This window comes from Macrobrachium rosenbergii, chromosome 24 (assembly GCF_040412425.1).
Source record: "Macrobrachium rosenbergii isolate ZJJX-2024 chromosome 24, ASM4041242v1, whole genome shotgun sequence".
NCBI lineage: Eukaryota > Metazoa > Arthropoda > Malacostraca > Decapoda > Palaemonidae > Macrobrachium > Macrobrachium rosenbergii.
Genome location: NC_089764.1, coordinates 32,330,545 through 32,349,146, shown reverse-complemented (window position 1 = coordinate 32,349,146; position 18,602 = coordinate 32,330,545). Strand labels below are relative to the sequence as shown.

At 34.5% G+C, this 18,602-nt stretch overlaps 1 long non-coding RNA gene across 2 annotated transcripts; it reads right to left on the bottom strand.

Moving 5' to 3' along the window:
- Nucleotides 1-1,161: 1,161 nt before the first annotated feature.
- Nucleotides 1,162-17,603, bottom strand: LOC136851987 (uncharacterized). Of its 2 annotated transcripts, XR_010857029.1 has the most exons (7): nucleotides 17,206-17,603; nucleotides 16,842-16,925; nucleotides 16,262-16,457; nucleotides 15,908-15,991; nucleotides 5,792-5,907; nucleotides 4,512-4,808; nucleotides 1,162-3,159 (listed from the first exon to the last, which is right to left on the bottom strand). It is a non-coding gene; the product is annotated as an uncharacterized lncRNA (long non-coding RNA). The 2 variants fall into 2 exon arrangements; XR_010857028.1 differs by lacking the exons at nucleotides 15,908-15,991; nucleotides 16,262-16,457; nucleotides 16,842-16,925; nucleotides 17,206-17,603 and having other exon boundaries at nucleotides 5,792-7,269.
- Between the last annotated feature and the right edge of the window lie 999 nt (nucleotides 17,604-18,602).

Sequence of the window (18,602 nt, the reverse complement as noted above, 5' to 3'; positions counted from 1 at the left end):
GCCAAAGGGGAAGCACTGGGACCTATGAGGTCATTCAGTGCTCAAACGGAAATTGGCAGTAAAACTTGAGTGGTGTAACAGAAGGAAACCCTTTTGCAGATGCACTATGAAACAGTTGTTGGGAGAGGATGGGAAGTAAGATAAGAAATAAAAGTACAGTAAAAGGAACGAAAGGGGTTGCAGCTAGGGGCTGAAGGTACCCTGCAAATAACCTTAAGCACTGCCTACAGTGCACTGACGGAACTAAACCCCTACGGGAAAGAGGACTGAGAGAACTCACCAATTTTCCAACACCACAAAGGAAAAATCTAATTGATAAATGATTATAAAGTATTTGTTAGTTTTCACACGGGAGTCCTTGAGGTTCTACAGACGAGGCTGTCAGAGCCGTTACTCGACACCCAGTCAGGAAGATACAGGCAGTACCAAAGTGATTAACTTTCCATGAATCATCCCTCTGATTCATATGATTGGTCAAGTTTTCCAGCCATGCTCAGACAGTCCTGATTTTCTGATCGGTGTCAACAGCTTCCTTACCCAGTCATCATCTCAAGTATGCTATGCAATAAAGACATTCTACCTTCAGGGGCGTCATTTAAGGGGGGCAACTGAACCCCCAAGCCTCAACTTGCCCCCCTCACCCCACCAAGAAGTAACAGCAGCTGGTTCTCCATTATTCCTACCGAAATCCGAATCTGTCATCACATTAAGTTCATCTTTCTATTTTATGTGCTTCAAAATGCACACAAAGTAGCTCAAAAAATTAACAACCAGGTGATTTGGCTCGCCAAACTGCCTTTGCCCCCCCATCAAAAATCTGAAATGATGCCAGTCTTCCCTCTGTCTGGCCACAATTGAGACTGCAGGAGCTTTAATGCACAATATCCATCTGCACTTTGTTCTCAACATAGAATGACTTCTTTGGCATCAGACGTCAAAACTAATACAGACACCGTAAAGGTTCCCTTTGGTTACAGGTCCCATGCCCCGCCAAAAAACAGGGATGAATGCCTCCATATACGCAAACGGCATCAAACAGGCCTCTCTCATTAATGGGAGTACTCATAGCCTTCCGCCTTTCTCCTTAGTATGGGGTAAGGACGATGCCTTCTTTTTGAAGGACTGATTTGGCTTTGGGGTAGACTTTGTAGTCTCGATCGGCTGCCCTGCCTGTCATCGTTTAGACCCCGGTATCGTATATACATGGAGACTGAAAAAAACGGACATTTCCCTGTAGCGTACAAAACAGCAATGTTCATCATTCTTTGCAAGATTTGTCTACAATGCTGAAATGTTCTCCATAACCTTGCACATGCCTTCTGGTTGCATTATATACAATAATCGTCCATACTTGAAGGCATTACAGACCAGGTAATTAGGAGTTTCTTTGCAAGTTGTTATATTCTAGGTTACCACACACAAGAATGGCCTTCGGCCTGCATAATACACACAGACCGTAATGGGGAATTAAAACCTGAACAAGTACCATTTAGAAGGTATCGTGGAAACAAATTTTCGGTCTGGTGAACAAGATCACTATTAATTGAACACCTGAACGAAGGTTTTAAAAACTTATCTTCCAAACCGTACATCTAAGCTACCAACTAATGAGAACTTTTCTAAAACTCGACAGAACAAAAATATAGTAATTTCAAGAGCTTTGACACAATTGTGAATAAATTAGCTCCTCATATTTGAAAATCTAATCAACCAGGGCCACCGTCCAAAATGAACAAAAAGGAAAACGTTAATCTAAAGGTGGTAGGACTGACTAAAATTGAAATATTATCTACGACGAAGGGTACCGATAGCGAAAACTAAACTTGCAAACCCGGTGCTTTGGAAAATTCAGGGTTGAATATAGTTGAATCTAAGGGTAGAATTACAAACATACGCCAAGCACTGGGGCAAACGAGGCCGTTCAGCGTTGAAACGGAACGTGTCAACAAATTAGGGTAGAAGCAATAAGATTCTTCCTGGCAACAAGAACTGGAAGAATCACAGCTAGTTTGAGGAAGGGGGTTGGGTTACTTGGGACATACATAATGAACGCTCTCTTAGCAGTTATCTACTGTTCAATTAGCCTCACGAGAGCGCATTACTGTGCATGCCAGTTGGCAACAGTAATTTCAACAGGGTACTGGGAAAACTGCCCAAGATATCAGGGGCCTTGTAGTTAAGAGACTACTGGAATTTTAGTTACCCTTAAAAAAAAAACCTCAAGGGGTTTTCTGTAGTTCACCCTCGTTTTCTATGGTGGCTTTCCCACAAACTTAGGTAACGGTAAATAGCCATTTTACGTAAATTTGTTATAGATTCATTTGTGGCCGTTTGCGTGTCAGAACATTATTGTCATTTTATCTCTACATTTGTATTTATTTGTAGTTTCACATTGAGAACCAGCATCCTATTGAAAGACGTCCGCACGCCGCTTTATAAACGGCCTTTCTTAATAAACTGGCAGTACATGTCCACCTGGTCTCTTTTTTGCACCTCTTACAGGGTTTATATTCCCACATTTAAGGTCATTATTCATGCCCTCCTCATTCGTCTTATCTGTAAGTTCTGAGTCTATTACATTACCACTGACATCAATGCTCAGCTCTTGACAATGATTTTGATTACCTATAGGTTTTGTCTGACCCTTTCGTGTTACCACAGCCATCAATGCTCTACTCTTGACAATGAATGACTGGTTATCTCTACGTTCTGTCTGGCATTTTTATATTACCACAGCCATTAGTGGTCCACTCTTGACAAGTTCAAACATAACATGACCAACAAACCACGGCATTTGCAAATAGTGTAGGGTTCACCTATTGCTTCCTGACCTCTGTGCTTACCTTCTTTATTTTGGCTCTATTTCAGAGAGCTACTGTAGATGAATAGGTATATTAGCAAAACACAACCAAAGTATATTTTTTGAAAATATCTAGTAGCACTCTATTTCAGCAAGAGCTACTTTGCAGTATACCAGTTATATTCCCTGTCAGATTAGCCCCCCTCAATGCTAAAAAGACAGGGGGCTTTAAGTACAGTAGCTGTTTTCTAGCTGGTGGCTTAGTAAGGGATACCAGGGCAAAACAATTGAAAATCCCTTCCAGCCCACAAGAGGAATCTCTTCTCCTGCTCTGCTGACAAGGTCCTCTTCATATCTACCTGGAAAAAAAAAAACCTACTTTAGTATTCAATGCATGTTTGTCCGGTCAATAGTTAGCATATTTTATTTCTCACATTCAACTCAGGATATGAACTCAGTTCAAGGTACTGCTAAACCCCTGTCTGTTGAGATGTCAAAATATGTAAATCTCTGGGCCCAATGCTTCTTCAAGATTTGCATGCTGACATTACCTTAGGAATACTGAGAGGAGAGAGACAAGTAACAAAGAAAAAATGTGTACAAAAATTAACAGTATCTTAATTATCTTTCTGGTTGGATATTAAAAATCCTGAAAAAGGAAACAGCCTTTTTTTTATATGTTTTGATTTGTTACTATTTAATGAGTCTTGAATTGTTGTTGGACCATTTTCTCCTTCCATTAATGGTGGACCTTTCTCCTTCCAGTAGGGAGGAACTACTTTCATTCAGCTTGTAGGAGGAATGCAATGTGCATGCCTCCAGCCAGCAACTTGGTGGTTTCATGATAGATGATGGTGACTGTCAAGATAATTTGTACAAGGTTTGAAGGGAAAGACTGGTGCATTTGCTGTGTTCATTCTGCGTGGTATATGAATACACATGTAGTGTCCTATTTGAGATCCAAGGCACAGGAAGGTCTAGGTACACTATACTCATTTATAATTACTGTATACTGATTGTGCCCTACACTGTGGGAAGTTGGCTTTACACCTGCAAAATTGGAAGTGGAAATTCCTGAACCCACACAGATAAAGATGCCAGTTCATTATAAAATGTGACCAGTGGGTCTGTGCTAGATTATTATTTGATGCAATAAAAGTTCTCAAGGATTGGAAGAACTATCTGAATTTGACACAAAAACCTTATACTTACTGTACCTTTGCATTTTGTGTATAACAGTGCAAAGGACATTTGCTACCTTGCTGAAGGAGAAAAATAATTTTTGGTCCATTATTCATTAGGAGTGAGTCTAACCACTTAGATTCAAGGACTTTTTCTATATATTTTTCTGTGGTTTATGTAAAATAAGCACTCCAAGATAAATATTGTTAAAAAAAAAAAAACCCTATTTAAAATAATATTGCTTATCATTATGATACTTGGGCTGCTTTTCCTCATGATAATTAGGTTAAGGTATTCAGGTTAGGGTGGATCTGATGGCCAACAAAATTCAAATAATAAGAAGAGATTGGATTAACATTTTCTATGTACTTGCGTAATCAGATTCAAGTTAACCGACTAGTTAGGGAGGGTTGTGCTGTCACACACAGAATTGAATTAAAATATTAGGATAAGGCATGAGTTCTTTTTATACACTATTCTCCTACTACAGACTTCTGATCGCTGTAGCAGCAGCAATCTTGTTACTTACCGGAGCCTCATTGGCAGTGTCCCACAAATCCACATCATGGAGATACTGGTGAACACACCTGAGGGATCCTGTCTCAATTATGGAGGGAGCATGTCTTCTTTCTCTGCATCTTTTCCCACTTCTGTGTGGGGTCGATGTTTCTGACAGCTTTCCTCCTCCACCTGGCTCGGTCAAACACATCGTCCTCTGACAATTGTCTCTCTCTCAGGTCTTCTCTAAACTGCAGTCTTCTTTCCTGGGCCTTCTTTGATAGTTCTACGACTTCAGTAGTTCCTCTTATTATTTCATTTTTGATCTCTGGAAGGGAAATATATTGTCAAAATGAAGTTCACCAAATATGTTAGCAAAACAGAACAAATAATGACACCCCTAAAACCTATAGTGCAAGGCCATAAGGCTACCAGAACCAATTCTCGATTTCTGCCTAATGTCCAGTTAGGAAAGTCAGCCCCCAGGCTGTGGGGTAAAGGGCCACTGAAGGGAACCTTAAATTGGGCCACCTTAGCCGGTAAAAAAAAAAAAAAAAAAAGGGGGGGGGGCAGATCATATATCCCCAGGGGGAAGTTCTTCCCGAGACCAAGAGTGAGAAAGAAAAGATCTTATGGAAAGCAAGAGAGGGAGAGAGAAAAGAATATCCTTATGGACAGCAAAAGAGAGAGAGAGAGAGAGAGAGAGAGAGAGAGAGAGAGAGAGAGACATATTCTTGTGGAGAAGCAGAGAGAGAAGAAAATGTTCTTATGGAAAGCAAGAGAGGGAGAGAAAAAAGAAAATATTCTTATGGAAAGCAAGAGACTACAAATTCCTTTAGTGTTGACGCTGGTCACTACAATCAATTGTCCTTAAAATGATATGTCCTTAAAACTTCCTATTTGTAGAAATGGGAACTTGGTTAAGAGGGGTTCAGCTAATAATTTCCATGGGTTTGCCATTATTATTATTATTATTATTATTATTATTATTATTATTATTATTATTATTATTATTATTATTATTATTATTACTATTATTATTATTCAGAAGATAAACCCTATTTATATGGAACCAGCACACATGAACCTCCAACTTGAAATTCAAGCTCCCAGAGAATATGATGTTCATTTGAAAGACGCTACAGAAGAAAAGACCTCTGCAATGTCACATTATGAAAAGTAAGATTCAAAAATACATGTCTCTAATCATAACAGACACTGCTTTCCATGCTTTACACCCCGTGTTGATCTATACTCAAATCTTTCCATTTAAAAAGGCTATGACTACCAACAAATCTAAACTGTACTTACATAAAATCTATACTTCCTGAAAAATCACCAGACATCCACACTTGGTTTCAATTCCTCAGTAGACTTGATGATCAATCAAAGTTTCTCTCCCAAAAGAATGGCCATGAAGATTCTTTCTGAAGTAAAGTAGAAAAAAGGTTAAGAAGGTGACAAAAATCTTCTTCTAAATCAGTTATAAGAATGTCTGCACAGCTAAACGACCCACATTGCAGAACAAGGAAGGGTTTGATAAACTTTGATCGTAACTTCTGATATATAAAGAGAGATTTATTCAATATTTACTGAAAAGCACATAAATGAAAACCAAACTTGAAAATCAAACTTAGCAGACATCACCAGAAAGGATAATAGTCACTTCAGAAGGTTCCACAAAAACCTGACATCAGAATGTGGATATAAATGCAGACAATAATAATGGTAAACAATTAATAAAAAAAAAGTATCAACACAATTGTGGCACATTTCTCAAGGTTCCACAAAAACCTGACATCAGAATGCAGAGATATATGCAGACAATAATAATGGTAAATAAAAAAAGTACCTACACAATTGTGGCACATTTCACATTTCTGAAAGGGAAATATTGTGTCAAAATCAAGTTCAAAACACGTATGTTAGCATAGTAGTAAAACCAATGACACCTAACCCATATACAAGGCTTTAAAAACCTCTCTATTTCTGCCTGAATGTCCAGTTAGGACACAGTGACCAAGTGGTAACACATATTAAAACAAAGACACTGTGGAGTTTTGAGTAAAAACTTAACCAGCTGGAAGAGATGATGTTGGATTTGTTATTATTCAGAAGATGAATCCTATTCATGTGGAACAAGCCCACAGGAACCACTGGCTTGAAATTCAAGCTCCCGAAGAATATGGTGTCCATCTGAAAGAAGTAACAGATGGTAATAGGAAATACAGGCAGAAGACATCAGTTATTAAACAAGAAAAAAAATTAAGTAACAAATAATTAGTTAAACTGTAAGTACTGATTTGCCAAGAAGGGAAGTGGGGTCTATTTCACAACATTAAACCTAATTCACAAATGTATTCACAATATTGATACTGATATTTACACTTAAATGCAAAAAATTCCACAACTGGAAAAAAAAAAAAAAAAGTTCACAGCCAACACAGCCATGTTGGAAGGAATGAAACTCAAAAAAAAAAAAAAAAAAAAAAAAAAAATCAGTGATACAGAAAATACTCCCCTCAAGGAAAGGTATGATATTCAGTGACCTTGACTCTTCTGATGAATGGAAAATTATTTTTAATATTTATTGAAGAGCTTATAAATAAAAATTAAACTTAGCATAAATCGCCAGAGAGGTTAATGGTCACGTCAGACGGTCCACAAAAAGCTGACGTCAGAAAGTGGATATATGCAGAAAATAATAATGGCAAACAAAAAAAAAAAAGTATCTACACAATTGTGGCACATTTCTCAAGGTTCCACAAAAACCTGACGTCAGAATGTGGAGATGTATGCAGAAAATAATAATGGTAAATCAAAAAAAGTATCTACACAATTGTGGCACATTTCTCAAGGTTCCACAAAAACCTGACGTCAAAATGTGGAATGTATGCAGAAAAAATCAAAAATGTAAAAAAAAAAAATAATAATGGTCATTTTCAAGGTTCCACAAAAACCTGACGTCAGAATGTGGAGATGTATGCAGAAAAAAAAAAAAAAAAAAAAAAGTATCTACACAATTGTGGCACATTTCTCAAGGTTCCAAAACCTGACTGACGTCAGAAATGTGGAGATGTATGCAGAAAATAATAATGGTAATCAATAAAAAAAGTATCTACACAATTGTGGCACATTTCTCAAGGTTCCACAAAAACCTGACGTCAGAATGTGGAGATGTATGCAGAAAATAATAATGGTAAACAATAAAAAAAGTATCTACACAATTGTGGCACATTTCTCAAGGTTCCAAAAAAATCAGAATGAGATATAATGCAGAAAATAATAATGGTAAAAAATAAAAAAAGAGTATCAACACAATTGTGGCACATTTCACACTTCTGAAAGGAAAACATTGTGTCAAAATCAAGTTCAAAACACGTATGTTAGCACAGTAGTAAAACCAATGACACCTAACCCATATAGAAAGTTTAAAAAATTTCTGCCTGAATGTCCAGTTAGGACACAGTGACCAAGTGTAACAGATATTAAAACAAAGACACTGTGGAGTTTTGAGTAAAAACTTAACCAGCTGAAAGAGAAATGTTGGATTTGTTATTATTCAGAAGATGAATCCTATTCATGTGGAACAAGCCCACAGGAACCACTGGCTTGAAATTCAAGCTCCACAAAGAATATGGTGTTCATCTGAAAGTCACAGATGGTAACAGGTCAACAGAAGAGGTCAGTTTATAAAAAAAAAAAAAAAAAATTAAAAAACAAATAATTAAAAAAAGGAAGAAAGAAGTGGTGTCTATTTCACAACATTACACCTAATTCACAAATGCATTTACATTACTGATACTGATATTTACACTTAAATGCAAAAATTCCACAACTGGAAAAAAAAAAAAAAAAAAAGTTCACAGCCAACACAGCCATGTTGGAAGGAATGCAAAAAAAAAAAAAAAAAAAAAAAAAAAAAAGTGATACAGAAAATATTCCCCTCACAGAAAGGTATGATATTCAGTGACAAAACTCTTCTTCTGATAAATGGAAAATGATTTTAATATTTACTAAAAAGCTTATAAAAAAAAATTAAACTTAGCATAAATCAAAAGGTTAATAGTCACTTCAGAAGGTCCACAAAAACCTGACGTCAGAATGTGGATATATGCAGAAAATAATAATGGTAAATAATAAAAAAAAGTATCTACACAATTGTAGCACATTTCTCAAGGTTCCACAAAACCCTGACGTCAGAATGTGGAGATATATGCAGAAAATGATAATGGTAAACAATAAAAAAAAAGTATCTACACAATTATGGCACATTTCTCAAGGTTCCACAAAAAGCTGACGTCAGAATGTGAATATACGCAGACAATAATATGGTAAAACAAAAAAAAAAAGTATCTACACAAATTGCAATTTTCACATTTCTGACGTCAAAAAAAATTGTGTCAAAATCAAGTAAAAAACACGTACAATTAGCATAGTAGTAAAAACCTGAATGAATGACACCTAACCCATATACAAATAAAAAAAAATTTCTCTATTTCTGCCTGAATGTCCATTTCTCAAGGTTCACAAAACCAAGACACAATGACCAAGTGGTAACAGATATTAAAAAAAAGACACTGTGGAGTTTTGAGTAAAAACTTAACCAGCTAAAAAGAGATGATGTTGGATTTGTTATTATTCAGAAGATGAATCCTATTCATGTGGAACAAGCCCACAGGAACCACTGGCTTGAAATTCAAGCTCCTGAAGAAAGAATTGGTGTTCATCTGAAAGTCAGGTAGATGGTAACAGGTCAACAGAAGAGGTCAGTTATTAAAAAAAAAAAAAAAAATTAAAAATTAACAAATAATTAAACTGTAAGGGAAGAATTGGTGTTCTAATTTCACATTCACAACATTACACCTAATTCCACAAACAACATTCAGAATTTACATTACTGATACTAATAATGGTAACAATAAATTTACACATGGTTCCAAAAAAATTAAACTTAAATGCAAAAATTCCACAACTGGAAAAAAAAAAAGTTCACAGCCAACACAGCCATGTTGGAAGGAAATGCAAAAAAAAAAAAAAAAAAAAAAAGTGATAGTGAATACAGAAAATTCCCCTCACAGAAAGGTATGATATTCAGTGACCTAGAATCTTCTGATAAATGGAAAATGATTTTAATATTTACTAAAAAGCTTATAAATAAAAATTAAACTTAGCATAAATCACCAGAGAGGATAATAGTCACTTCAGAAGGTCCACAAAAAGCTGACGTCAGAATGTGGATATATGCAGACAATAATAATGGTAAACAATAAAAAAAGTATCTACACAATTGTGGCACATTTCTCAAGGTTCCACAAAAACCTGACGTCAGAATGTGGAGATGTATGCAGACAATAATAATGGTAAAAAATAAAAAAAGTATCTACACAATTGTGGCACATTTCTCAAGGTTCCACAAAAACCTGACGTCAGAATGTGGAGATATATGCAGAAAATAATAATGGTAAAAAAAAAAAAAAGTATCTACACAATTGTGGCACATTTCTCAAGGTTCCACAAAAAAACCTGACGTCAGAATGTGGAGATGTATGCAGAAAATAATAATGGTAAAAAAAAAAAAGTATCTACAAAACACATTTCTCAAGGTTCACAAAAACCTGAGTCAGAATGTGGAGATGTAAAACCAATTAAAAAAAAAAAAAAGAGTTTAAAAAAAAAAATAATGGTAAAAATTTCACAATTATGGCACATTTCTCAAGGTTCCACAAAAACCTGACGTCAGAATGTGGAGATGTATGCAGAAAATAATAATGGTAAAAAAAAAAAAATATCTACACAATTGTGGCAAACATTTCTCAAGGTTCCACAAAAACCTGAAACGTCAAACAAATGAATCAAAATGCAAAAAATAATAATAAAAATCAAAAAAAAAAATAAAACAATTGGCACATTTCTCAAGGTTCCACAAAAACCTGACGTCAGAATGTGGAACAGAAAATAATAATGGTAAAAATAAAAAAAAGTATCTACACAATTATGGCAATTTTCAAGGTTCCACAAAAACCTGACGTCAGAATGTGGAGATGTATGCAGAAAATAACAATGGTAAAATAAAAAAAAAAAAGTATCTACACAATTATGGCACATTTCTCAAGGTTCCACAAAAACCTGACGTCAGAATGTGGAGATGTATGCAGAAAATAATAATGGTAAAAAATAAAAAGTATCTACACAATTATGGCACATTTCTCAAGGTTCCACAAAAACCTGACGTCAGAATGTGGAGATGTATGCAGAAAATAATAATGGTAAAAAATAAAAAGTATCTACACAATTATGGCACATTTCTCAAGGTTCCACAAAAACCTGACGTCAGAATGTGGAGAAATGCAGAAAATAATAATGGTAAAAATAAAAAAAAGTCTACACAAAAAAAATTTCTCAAGTTCAGAAAAAACCTGAAGAACACAAAATAAAATGGTATCTACACAATTATTTTCAAGGTTTACAAAACCTGACGTCAGAATGTGGAGATGTATTCAGAAAAAAATGTTCAATAAAAAATAAAAAGTATCTACACAATTATGGCACATTTTTCAAGGTTCCACAAAAACCTGATCAGAAGAGATGTGATAATATGCAGAAAATAATAATGGTAAAAAAAAAAAAAGTATCTACAACAACAAGAAAAAACAATGGCACATTTCTCAAGGTTCCACAAAACTGATGTCAGAAGAATGTGGAGATATATGCAGACAAAAAAATAATAATGGTAAAAATAAAAAAAAAGTATCACACAATTGTGGCACATTTCTCAAGGTTCCACAAAAGTGTCAGAATGTGGAGATTTCACAGAAAAACCTAAACGTCAGAATGTGGAGACATATGCAATAAAAAATAATAAAAAAAAAAAAAAAAAATCTACACAAATGGCACATTTCTCAAGGTTCCAAAACCTGACGTCAGAAAAGATGTATGCAAAAAATAATAATGGTAAAAAAATAAAAAAAATCTAAAAAAAAAATGGCACATTTCAAGGTTCCACAAAACCTGACGTCAGAATGTGGAGATGTATGCAGAAAATAAATGGTAAAAAAAAAAAAACAATTAAAAAACCTAAAACGTAATAAAGCAAAAACAAAATAAAAAATCTACAAATGCCTGAATGGCACATTTCTCAAGGTTCCACAAAAACCTGACGTCAGAATGTGGAGATATATGCAGAAAATAATAATGGTAAAAATAAAAAAAAAAGTATCTACACAATTATGGCAATTTTCAAAGGTTCCAAAAAACCTGAGTAAAATGTGGAATGTATGCAGAAAATAATAAATTAAAAATAAAAAAGTAAACACAAATGGCACAACAAGGTTCAAAACCTGACGTCAGAAATTGCAGAAAATAATAAATTCAATAACCATCACACAAAGGTCAAATTGTGGAAATGCAGAATCTAAAAAAAAAAAAAATTTTCAAAAAAAAATAAAAAAAATTAAAAAAATCTAAAAAAAAAACATTAAAAAGGTCAAAAAACCTTTAAAATGTGGAGATTTGCAGAAAATAAAATGGTAAAAAATAAAAAAAAAACACAAAATGGCACATCAATGTTCCACAAATCAGAAAAACAAAAAAAAAAAAAAAAAAAAAAAAAACCATTTTGAAAAAAAAAAAAAAAAAAAATAAAAATCTGAAAAAAAAATTAAAAAAATTAAAAAAAAAAAAAAATGCAAAAAAAAAAAAAATGAAAAAATATAAAAAAAAAAGTAAAAATTGTCAAACTCAAGGTTCCAAAAAAAATTCAAAAATGTTGAAAAGAAAAAAAAAAATATAAAATTAAAAAAAAAAATAAAAAATAAAAAAAAAAATAAAAAAGGAAATTAAGTGGCAAAATTTCTCAAGGAAAAATTGAAGAAAATTCCACAAAAAAATTCAAAAGAAAAAAATAAAATAAAAAGTGAAAATAAAGATATATGAAAAAGGTTCCACAAAAACCTGACGTCAGAATGTGGAGATGTATGCAGAAAATAATAAAAAAAAAAAAAAAAAAGTATCTACAAATGGCAATTTCTCAAGGTTCCACAAAAACCTGACGTCAGAATGTGGAATATGCAGAAAATAATAATGGTAAAAAAAAAAAAAAGTATCTACACAATTGTGGCACATTTCTCAAGGTTCCACAAAACCTGACGTCAGAATGTGGATAGATATATGCAGACAATAATAATGGTAAACAATCAAAAAAAAAGTATCTACACAATTGTGGCACATTTCTCAAGGTTCCACAAAAAGCTGACGTCAGAATGTGATATATATGCAGACAATAATAATAATGGTAAAAAAAAAGTATCTACACAATTGTGGCACATTTCACATTTCTGAAAGGAAAATATTGTGTCAAAATCAAGTTCAAAACACATATGTTAGCATAGTAGTAAAACCAATGACACCTAACCCATATACAAAGTTTTAAAAACCTCTCTATTTCTGCCTGAATGTCCAGTTAGGACACAGTGACCAAGTGGTAACAGATATTAAAACAAAGACACTGTGGAGTTTTGAGTAAAAACTTAACCACCTTAAAGAGATGATTTTGGATTTGTTATTATTCAGAAGATGAATCCTATTCATGTGGAACAAGCCCACAGGAACCACTGGCTTGAAATTCAAGCTCCAGAAGAATTGGTGTTCATCTGAAAGTCACAGAGATGGTAACAGGTCAACAGAAGAGGTCAGTTATTAAAAAAAAAAAAAATTAAAAAGTAACAAATAATTAAACTGTAAGGGAAGAAGTGGTGTCTATTTCACAACATTACACCTAATTCACAAATGCATTTACATTACTGATACTGACATTTACACTTAAATGCAAGAAATTCCACAACTGGAAAAAGAAAAAAAAAAGTTCACAGCCAACACAGCCATGTTGGAAGGAATGCAACTCAAAAAAAAAAACCGAGAAAAGTGATACAGAAAATATTTCCCTCACAGAAAGGTATATGATATTCAGTGACCTAGCCTCTTCTGACAAATGGAAAATGATTTTAATATTTAATAAAAAGCTTATAAATAAAAATTAAACTTAGCATAAATCACCAGAGTAGCAAATAGTCACGTAAGAAGGTCCACAAAAACCAGACCTCTGAATGTGGAACCATGCAACTGACAACAAGGGTGAACAGACCAAAATATGTGCAAAAAAAGCTTTTTTTAATCTGGAGATAACTTGTTTAAATTGGCCAATGGTGGATAGGCCAACTTTCTCCAAAAACTGGAAGGCCAATGGTGGACAGGCCACCCCTTTCTCATTTCTGGAAGGCCAATGGTGGACAGGCCACCCCTTCTCTCATTTCTGGAAGGCCAATGGTGGACAGGCCACCCCTTCTCTCATTTCTGGAAGGCCAATGGTGGACAGGCCACCCCTTCTCTCATTTCTGGAAGGCCAATGGTGGACAGGCCACCCCTTCTCTCGTTTCTGGAAGGCCAATGGTGGACAGGCCACCCCTTTCTCATTTCTGGAAGGCCAATGGTGGACAGGCCACCCCTTCTCTCGTTTCTGGAAGGCCAATGGTGGACAGGCCACCCCTTTTCTCATTTCTGGAAGGCCAATGGTGGACAGGCCACCCCTTTTCTCATTTCTGGAAGGCCAATGGTGGACAGGCCACCCCTTTTCTCATTTCTGGAAGGCCAATGGTGGACAGGCCACCTTTCTCATTCTGAAGGCCAAAGGCCACCCCTTCTCTCATTTCTGGAAGGCCAATGGTGGACAGCCCACCCCTTCTCTCGTTTCTGGAAGGCCAATGGTGGACAGGCCACCCCTTTTCTCATTTCTGGAAGGCCAATGGTGGACAGGCCACCCCTTTTCTCATTTCTGGAAGGAAAATACACAGTCAAAATCAAGTTCACCAAACAATTGTCAGCACAGAGAGTTGATGTTAGATTTGTACAGGTCTACTTATATACCAAAAAAGGGGGATGTTGTCTATTTCACAGCATTAAACCTAATTCAGTAACGTATTTGCAATCTAAATATTGACATTCACACCCAAATGCTTCAAACCAAAGCACAACACAGCCTCACAGGGCTGTGGGTCATCAGGAATGGGGTTTGCTGGTATTGACTTGAGAGATTCAACCCCTACCAGCAAACCTGATGTCATTGGACAGCATAATGACTCAGGCACAGCACAGCACATCACAGCACTGCACGCAGCAATTCAGAGGACAAAAGAAATGCTGTTGTCCTCGAAGAAATGAGCTGAGAACTTGCAGGAGTCTTCATCTTGTGCTCACTTGTCAATCGCCCATTCAGGCAACTGGCTTTGAAAAATGGAAGGAAATTCAATAAAAACTTTAACAACTTTAAAATAAAAGTCACAAAAAAGGGAATAAAGAAAAATCATCTTTTAATCAAAATAATTAAATTGAATATTACTTTTAAGGAAACACAAGACTTTAAATTAATTCTGTTTTAGCAGAAGGCCAAATATAAATTTCAACTAATCTCACTACTGACTTCAACAAGAAGACAATAAAAAATAATCCTGAAAAAGGCAATAAAAAATAATCCTAGAAAAAAGGCAATAAAAATAATCCTGAAAAAGGCAATAAAAATTATCCTAAAACAAAAAAGGCAATAAAAAATAATCATGAAAAAAATAAAAAATCCTGAAAAAAAATAAAAAATAAAAAAAAAAGGCAATAAAAAATAATCCTGAAAAAGGCAAAAAATTATCCTGAAAAAAACAATAAAATTATCCTGAAAAATAATAAAATTATCCTGAAAAAAAATTATCCTGAAAAAAGGTAAAAAAAAGGCAATAAAAAAATATCCTATCAATAAAAATTATCCTGAAAAAGGCAATAAAAAATCAAAAAAAAGGTAATAAAATTATAAAAAGGCAATAAAAATAATCCTGAAAAAATATCCAAAAATAAAAAAAAATTAAAAAAAAAAAAAAAAAAAAAAGTAAAAAATTAAATCTGAAAAAAGAAGTGGCATCTATTTCACAAAATTACACCTAATTCACAAATGCATTAAAAATTACTGATACTAATAAACATTTACACTGAAAAAAATGTAAAAAAAATTCCACAACTGAAAAATGATACTGAAAAACTTAAAAAGTTCACAACCAACACAGCCATGTTGGAAGGAATGCAACTTACTAAAAAAAAAAAAAAAAAAGTGATGAAAAGTAACTTCCCTCACAGAACAGAAAAGTATATGATATTCAGTGACCTTGATTCTTCTGATAAATAAATGGAAAATTATTTTAATATTTACTAAAAAGCTTATAAATAAATAAAAATTAAACTTAGCAAAATTCGCCAGAGAGGCTAATGGTCATGTAAGAAGGTTCACAAAAAGCCTGAACATCAGAATGTGGAACCATGCAATTGATAACAAGGGTGAACAAACTGAAACATGTGCAAAAATAAAAAATAAAACTTCTTAATCATAATCACCACTGTTAGCAGAAAGGTCATCACTGCCTTATTTAAACTTGGCTGGAGCTATGCTGGACAGGTCCCCTTCTTCTTCTCTCATTTCTGGAAGGAAAATACACAGTCAAAATCAAGTTCAAAAACAACTGTCAGCAAAGAGATGATGATGTTAGATTTGTACAGGTCTACTGATATGCCAAAAAGGGGATGGAATCTATTTCACAGCATTAAACCTAATTCAGTAATGTATTTGCAATCTAAATATTGCCATTCACACCCAAAATGCTTCAAAGCAAAAAGCAACAGAGCCTCCAAGGGCTGTGGGTCATCAGGAATAGGGTTTGCTGGTAATGATTCAAGAGATTCAACCCTTACCAGCAAAGCTGATGTCATCGGACAGCATAACGACTCAGGCACAGCACAGCACATCACAGCACTGCAAGCAGCAGGTCACATGACGAAAGAGCTGCTGTCCTTGAACAAATGAGCCGAGAACTTGCATTAAAAAGTGCAATGCTTCCTCAATAATGGGACTGGCCATAGGATTTTTTTAAAGGCAAAAATTGCACACCTGGAAAAAAAAGAATTAAGCACTTCACAATCATGTTGGAAGGAATGAAACTGTCGAAAAAAAAAAAAAAAAACAACAAACAGTGATACAGAAAAATACTCCTCTAAATCATTAATATGAATGGACAGCTATTACTACCCACACTGCACACAAGGAAAGGTATGACATTCATTGACCTTGACTCTTCTGATGAATGGAAAATTATTTTCATATTTACTGAAAAGCTTATGAATCAAAATTAAACTTAGCACAAATCGTCAGAAAGGCTAACGGTCACGTAAGGAGGGCCACAAAAAGCAAACATCAGAATGTGGAACCGTGCAATTGATAACAAGGGTGAACAGACCAAAATATTTGCAAAAATAAAACTTTAATCATAATCACCACTGTTAGCAGAAAGGTCATCACTGCCTTATTTAAGCTTGGCTGGAGATGGGCTGGACAGGTCCCCTTCTTCTTCTCTCATTTCTGGAAGGAAAATACACAGTCAAAATCAAGTTTACCAAACAACTGTTAGCAAAGAGATGATGATGTTAGATTTGTACAGAGTCTACTGATACTGTACACCAAAAGGGAGATGGAGTCTATTTCACAGCATTAAACCTAATTAAGTAAAGTATTTGCAATCTAAATATTGATATTCACACACCAAATGTAATAAAAATTGCTACAAAATAACAGCCTCACAGGGATGTGGGTCATCACAAATACGGTCTGCTGGTAATGATTCAAGAGATTCAACCCTTACCAGCAAAGCTGTTGTCATCGGACAGCATAACGACTCAGGCACAGCACTGCAAGCAGCAGGTCACTTGACGAAAGAGTTGCTGTCCTTGAAGAAATGAGCCGAGAACTTGCAGGAGTCTCCTCCTTGTGCTTACTTGTCAATCACCCATTCAGGCAATTGGCTTTGAAAATCAGAAGAAGAAAGTTCAATACAAACTTGAACTGAACTTTTGATGACCTCGGGATGAGGAAGCAAATGCAATGAAAGTTTTTCACTTTCAAATGAAAAGGTCACGAAAAAGGGAGTCAAGAAAAATCATTTTTTAATCAAAATAATTAAATTGAATATTACTTTTAAGAAACCACAAGACTTTAAACTCTGCTTGTGTTTAAGCAGATGGCCAAATATAAATTTCAAATAATCTCATATATGCAGACAATAATAATGGTAAACAATCAAAAAAAGTATCCTACACAATTGTGGCACATTTCTCAAGGTTCCACAAAACCTGACGTCAGAATGTGGATATATGCAGAAAATAATAATTGTAACAATAAAAAAAGTATCTACACAATTGTGGCACATTTCTCATTTCTGAAAAAAAAATATTGTGTCAAAATCAAGTTCAAAACAATATGTTAGCATAGTAGTAAAACCAATGACACCTAACCCATATACAAAGCTTTAAAACCTCTCTATTTCTGCTTGAATGTCCACTTAGGACACAGTGACCAAGTGGAAACAGATATTAAAACAAAGACACTCTGGAGTTTTGAGTAAAAACTTAACCACCTTAAAGAGATGATTTTGGATTTGTTATTACTCAAAGATGAATCCTATTCATGTGGAACAAGTCCACAGGAACCACTGGCTTGAAATTCAAGCTCCCAAAGAACTGGTGTTCATCTGAAAGTCACAGATGGTAACAGGTCATCAGAAGAGGTCAGTTATTAAAAAAAGAAAAAAAAAAAAGTAACAAATAATTAAACTGTCAGGGAAGAAAGTGGTGTCCATTTCACAACATTACACCTAATTCACAAATGCATTTACATTACTGATTACTGACATTTACACTTAAATGCAAAAAATTCCACAACTGGAAAAAATAAAAAAAAGTTCACAGCCAACACAGCCATGTTGGAAGGAATGCAACTCTCAAAAAAAAAAAAAATAAAAAAAATCAAATCAGTGATACAGAAAATACTCCCCTTACAGAAAGGCATGATATTCAGTGACCTAGCCTCTTCTGATAAATGGAAAATTATTTTAATATTTACTGAAAAGCTTATAAATAAAAATTACACTTAGCATAAATCACCAAAGTGGTTAATAGTCACTTTAAAAGGTCCACAAAACCCTGACGTCAGAATGTGGATATATATGCAGACAATAATAATGGTAAACAATCAAAAAAAAGT